This window comes from Phaseolus vulgaris, chromosome 7 (assembly GCF_051622355.1).
Source record: "Phaseolus vulgaris cultivar YP4 chromosome 7, ASM5162235v1, whole genome shotgun sequence".
Lineage (NCBI taxonomy): Eukaryota > Viridiplantae > Streptophyta > Magnoliopsida > Fabales > Fabaceae > Phaseolus > Phaseolus vulgaris.
This window is the reverse complement of record NC_143504.1, coordinates 23,637,654-23,644,107: the sequence shown is the minus strand read 5'-3', so window position 1 is coordinate 23,644,107 and position 6,454 is coordinate 23,637,654. Positions and strand designations below refer to the sequence as shown.

The 6,454-nt window shown below is 35.1% G+C and overlaps 1 pseudogene; it reads left to right on the top strand.

The window, feature by feature from the left end:
- Nucleotides 1-3,205: 3,205 nt before the first annotated feature.
- LOC137817238 (serine/threonine-protein phosphatase PP1 isozyme 1 pseudogene) lies at nt 3,206-5,548 on the top strand (annotated as a pseudogene).
- Nucleotides 5,549-6,454: the final 906 nt, after the last annotated feature.

Genomic DNA, 6,454 nt, shown 5'->3' with positions numbered 1-6,454 from the left:
GAAGGACCCAAGCCCTCCTTTTATAGGAGTAAGGGTCGGTCATTAGCTTTACAAAGCTTGCATCCTAAGCTTTCATTTCGTCCTCCAAGTATGCATACTTTTGACCATACATATTAATTTTTGCACGAACTTGTTGATTTTCAACTAATTAATCAGAGTGATTAGTGGTGGAAGCAAAGGAGGAGGGTTGAGTGAGGGAAGAGACTCCTTAACGGAAGTTACCAGCCAAGTCTGCCATACCATAAACTCGACATCTACTCTTCCCTCTAGTAGCTTCCTTTCAATCCTAAAGCTTGGTTGTTGGATCTACTTGGTGGAAATCAAAGGTTGATCCCTGAGAACTATTTTCTTGAAGGTTCATGGTAGTTTTTCTACATATTCATTAGGAGATGGAAATGTTAGGAAATTACATTAAAAAAATTTATACCAAGAACTTACATAAGTTTCATGAGTATCAACCCAATCACCCATTTTGTTTGTGTGAGTGGCCATAAAAAGTTCATCGGGTTCAAGGGACGACCATATTTATGTTCCTAATAATGTTGTACAATTAGAAGTAGTATATGTTGTAAAAGTAAAATGAATTACATGTAAGAAAGTGACGAGTACTTACCAAGGTCACTGCAATATATGAATGTGATTTTTGACCTGTGGAGTGCAATGCCCTCACTCCAAACTCAAGCCCGATTCATTTTATTCTGAGTTGATGTTTCTTTAAACTTTTGGGTATCCCAATAGTTCAGAAGTTCAACCCATGTTTGTTCGCTTATCTAAGTAGGTCAAACGAACTTTGCCCTGGCTTTGGTCAACATGTCACAAAGCATTTTCTAACTTTGGACTCGTAGGCCTTTTTAATTTTCCACTCATCCTGAGTGGGCTAAGTGACTCTAGTATGTAAAAACCAAGAAAACATTGGCATGTACCTTCGATTCCTACCACCAAGTTATTCAAACCCTAAAAGCCCGTGGATACTCCAGTTTTTAGGGTTTCAATCGCTTGGTGGAAGGAATCAAAGGCACTGCCAATGTGGTCGGAAGAAATAAGTCTTTGATTCATAAACGGAAAGCCACGATCGAAGAACCTGTCAACGTCGTAAACTAGAAGAAAGTCGTCGTCGTAGACTGGGGTTTGGGTGAGCTTGATGTTCTTGATCGACGTTAGGTGGTCGGACGAAGATGGGATCTTGGCGCCGATGGTGAGGAGTCGAATTCTAGACAGGATGAGCGGGAACGACGCAAGGTGGAAGCGAAAGAGGTTAAGAGAGGGTCGGCCAGATTTCTTTTAACAAGGAATCGGAGAAAGCAAAGACAGTGGTGGCTGAAGGAGACTGCTCTATAAGTTTTTCGACAACTTCGACGACGTCAAATATGACTTTACGCGGAAGAGCGCGAACGAGAGAAGGAAAATAAATGCTGACTGCATTTTGAAGCTCTCTCAATTTCTATATCTAGAGGATTATATATTACCAACAACTCTTCTCTCTTAATAATATTTCAAAAAAATCTATTGAACTATCAAATTATAATTTTGTTATCATCATGATTATTCAAGACAATTTTAAAAACAAAATTAAACAATAATAATAATAATAAAATAATCAATTATTTTTAGCATATTTTAATATATTTATATATATATAATAATGTTGATAAGAATTAACAATACACATATAAAAATAAAGAAATAATATATTATTTTGAGTTCAATTTTTTATATTCTTGTATCCAAAAGATTCACTAACATGTTTTACTTGGTCTATTTTAAAGATGATGATGAAATAATATTTTATGGAATATGTACTTTTTTTACTCTAAATATTTATTAATACGTTTCTCTTTCCTTTTTACTAAAGAAAGAACATCGTTGTTAAGTCAAAATGTCGTCAGATTGAGTAATAGTGGTGGTGAATTACTCTAAGAATGTCGACAACTCTTGATTTGTTGCCGAAATTTACGAGACTATTCCATAGAAGTTGACGCGAAACAACGAAGCATGCTCACTGACACCGAAAAGCTACATTTTCATGAATGCAACCATGGCAGACAGAATATCTACCGGTTTAGGGTTTGAATGTCTGGGTTGATGGAATTGATGGCGCGGTGTGGTTGTTGGCAGAACAGTAGGAATTGGAATTAAATTTTCACTGTTAAACTGAAAGTTAGGTCGAATAACACGTGCCATAATCAAAATGAAAGTTGTCGTGTAGATTGGCGATTGCGTGAGTTTGATGTTACTGATGGAAATTATGCGGTCGTATGAAGAAGTTGTGCCGTAAGAGACTGATCAAAGAGTATGGTAGGGATCCAGACACTGACAATGAACACGAGCGATGCAAGGTGGAAGTCAGATTTAATTAATATGGATAAAGATGTTTGACATTCTCTTACTTCCCTACTTTTGAACTCATTTTGATAATAAAATATTTTATTTAATTAATAAAAATAAATTAATTATATTTTTAGTTTTCAAATAAAAGATGATAAAAAAAATATAATAAATTTTATATTTTTGATGTTGTACTTAAGAGGGGTCTAGATAGTACCTATAATTAGATGCACAATTGCTTACGTGTTGGTGATCTTCAGATTTCTTCAAGTCTCCTTCCTTCAATGTTGATGCTCGGTCAGGCCGGGGGAGGTACCTGCGATTACACGCTCAAGTCAGTGCTATGATTTTCATATATTCTTTAAAGCTAATTAAAGTGTAACTTACACCTCCGCAGAGGCTTTTATTTATAGTGTTGGTTATGGGTCCTTACCATGATAGGCCAGATATCAGTTATTGAATGATATGCATCGTGATCCTTGACTAATAGGGAGGTATATTGGTATATCGGTATATTAGAATATTTAGAGAATATTCGTAAACATCTTTCAGTTAATAAGTATTTAGCTTATTTGTCGAAGATATTTAAATATTTCCCGCATATTTTGGGATATGTGTTGGTGTTGAGGGAATAAAACAGAGCAAGATATTTGTGCATAGAGAATATAAGTATACAATCTCTTTAAATAGTTTTACAATAGACTTCTCAAATTTTAACTTCTCTCTCATAAAACCTAACTATAATTTACATTTAAATCATAGTATAAATGACATTCAAAACTAGAATTAAAGATAATAATTATTGACTATTCAAATGTTAAAATAAAACTGAAGACGGCTGACGACTTTAAGTTTAATGCTAACAATATGAATGTGACTCTTTGGATTTTATGCCGAGTGTAAACGAAGATTCAATGTGAAGCTTTGGAAAGTGTTCACAGAATGCTTCAACTGTTTGCCAGTGGCAGCTCTAATTGATGAAAAAATACTCTGCATGCAGGTGGACTCTCTCCTGAGTTACACAATTTAAATCAGATAAAAAGTTTGCCGCGTCCTTCTGAAGTGCCTGAAACTGGTCTACTATGTGACCTCCTTTGGTCTGATCCTAGCAATGACATTCGGGGTTGGGGAGAAAATGAACGTGGAGTTTCCTATACATTTGGTGTTGACAGGGTGACAGAATTCCTTCAGAAGCATGATTTTGATTTGATTTGCAGGGCCCATCAGGTTTCATATTCTTTTCCAATGTGTGATTATAATGCTGGAAATCCAAAATGTACAATATGCTGATTATATATGTTCCATGTCACAGGCGTTGAATGATGACTGTTGATGAGTCACTCGTTTCCTCTTTTCAAATATTGAAGCCTGTAGATAAAAAGCCTATAGTATATTTCGCTTTGGGAGCACTACCACAGTTAAGCCTAGTACTCCAACAAAAGCCCAGGTATTTTGATTCCTTGAATCCATTCCATACCTTGCAACTATTCAACAAAAAGGGTAAATTAATGTAGCAGAAATTAATTTGAGTTTGAAGCATAGATATGTGCTGAAAACCTTGAGGAAATAGTTAAAACGTGACTATTAAGTAATATCAAGTTCAAGTGTAAAACAGGATTCTTAAGGGCGGGGCATAACAATATCTTTTCTTCAGTGTATTATTATATTCTAGAAGTGGAAATAGCCTTTCTGCTCACTTTGGATAAGGTTGTCTCCATCTAACCTTATAGAACCCTAAATTTGTGGGAGCTTCATGCACTAATTTTTTTCAAAGGACTAAGTCAGTAATTTAGGTTAACGGCTGGTGCGGTATTAATGTTAGTCCCAAACCCAGTGTCTTTAGCTCATTGTATGTCACACTCAGATTCTTTGAACACGTTTGCTACGTCATAAATTCAAGCTTTTAAGAATGTAGCGTTAGTTCCTTGGAAGATTAGGAATATATGGATCAAATCTATAGAGTTTACAAAAAAATATGATTATTTTTGGTAAGCCATATTTACAGAGAAAGAATGGCAACTTTATGCAGATTTGTTAGCTCTCGTCTGACAGGAATTCAATGTGACAAAAGGTAGAGATAAATAAGATAAATAACATGGACAAAAGACCACAAATCTATATTATGTTAATATTTGACTAGTAAGTAATGTCTCTATGTTTAACAATAAGAATAATATTTTGTTAACACCTTCGGTCAAGTGATACACTCTTAACGCTGCAAACGTGGAAACGGTGGATGATGTGACAAGAATTTTGTTGTAAATGTCATGATGGTGATGTAACTTTGGGAAATAGAAAGAGGAAGAACGTAGGGTTTGAAAACAGTGTGTGAAGTTGAATCGCTAAGCCGTCGCTCGACAAGCTCCTCCCAGATCGCCAATGTCGTCGCTCTCGACCGCTATGCAGTCAAGAATCTCCAGCGCCTCACCGAGATGGTCGTTGCCGCACTCGATGTGACGGTGCACCAAGAACAACTCTGGCGCTAACAGCAAGGATCGCGTGCGGTTGTTGTCATGGACGATAGCGCAGAACTGGTCGGCGTCGAAACAATACTCTTAGAACGCTGTCTATCGGAAAAGCCGGTGTAAGGTTCTTCGTCGCGAGGATCGAAGACGAAACACTTCGATCCAACACCACCATCAATCGAAACAATCTTCCACGTCTTCTGAATATGGGTCATATATTACACCGGTTATATGGTTTAACCAATGTAATATGCATTATTTTGAGAAAAAGCATCGGTTATTACTAAGAATCGATGTAATATGTGTTATTCTGAGTAAAAAAATATATTACATCAGTTGTTACTAATAACCGATGTAATAAGCTCGCGCTGCTTATTCACACACAATCTCACTCCGCTACTATCTGCAGCGTCAAATGTGTGTTACTGTCGGAGGGTGTCAATATATCAGGATTGTAATAATAAATAAGAAAAACTCCCTAATTATAATTATAAGTTTAAATAGTTGATCTTTTCATGGATTTGGGATTACCTAATGTATAGTGGAGCTGATGTCCCTTATCAAAAACAAAATTGAAACTTATGAAGATTCTTGTGTTTTATTCTTTTTGTAGCCAATAACAGAGCATGTCCTTATCTATAAAACATTGAACAATATTTTGCGATATGTTTACAATCTTTCTTTTGTTTCCCTGCTCTTCCAGCAATCATTTTTTGGTGCTAAAGCATGACCTGATGAACGTGACTACAATTAGTAAATGTTTGGTACATCGGAAGAAGTGTTTGGTGTTCACCTTAGTGTGAGGAAAAAATACAAGTATGAATATAATCCCTTGGTGTTATAGTGAATTAACCTTTGAATGTCATTTGGAAGTTATTTCACCATTGTCAATGTTGGCGCTTGGTTGGTTAGAATATAAGTACTATATCCCTTTGCATGTGGGATGAAAATAATGAGAAATGAAGAAATAAGATTTTGGCCAAATCACATGCTAAAACTTAGAAGTATATTTTTCAAGTACACTGCATAAATCATTCTGTGTTTATACAGTCTGTGTGGATCATGCAGATGATGAATTGTAGATAACATTAGGTTATACTTATGATGAGTTGTTTTCCAAGTTAGTTGCTAGCTGCTGCTCCATGCTGTATATATTGAAGCTTCTTCTAAATCACATAATACACATAAAGATATTCATAAACAAAGCTTATTTTGCAGTGAATTCAAAATAGCAGCAATAGCAATATCCAAAAGATGTACTCTATACTAATAAGTGATCACATTAAGCTGCTTCTTTCTATTCTTAATATAAAACACATTTTAAAATAAATTATTGATCTATTTTATAAGTTTTATACAACTTAATTTTTTTTTCTTGATTTATCTCTATTAAATATTATGAGCATTTATGTTTTGTATTAATTAATGGTATGGAGAAAATGTTAAAATTTATTAATAATGAAAATTAATTTGATACTGAAAAATAAAAATTCAACTAAAATACTTTTTATAGATACGTCACTACAAAAAAAATCACTTTTAGCGACCACCAAATTCGGTCGCTAAAAGCACTATAATCGATCGCTAAACATATCTGCGATCGAAACGGCCACCAAATAAAGTTGGAAGCGAAAACCCTAGTCACAAAGCATCTTAGCGACCGA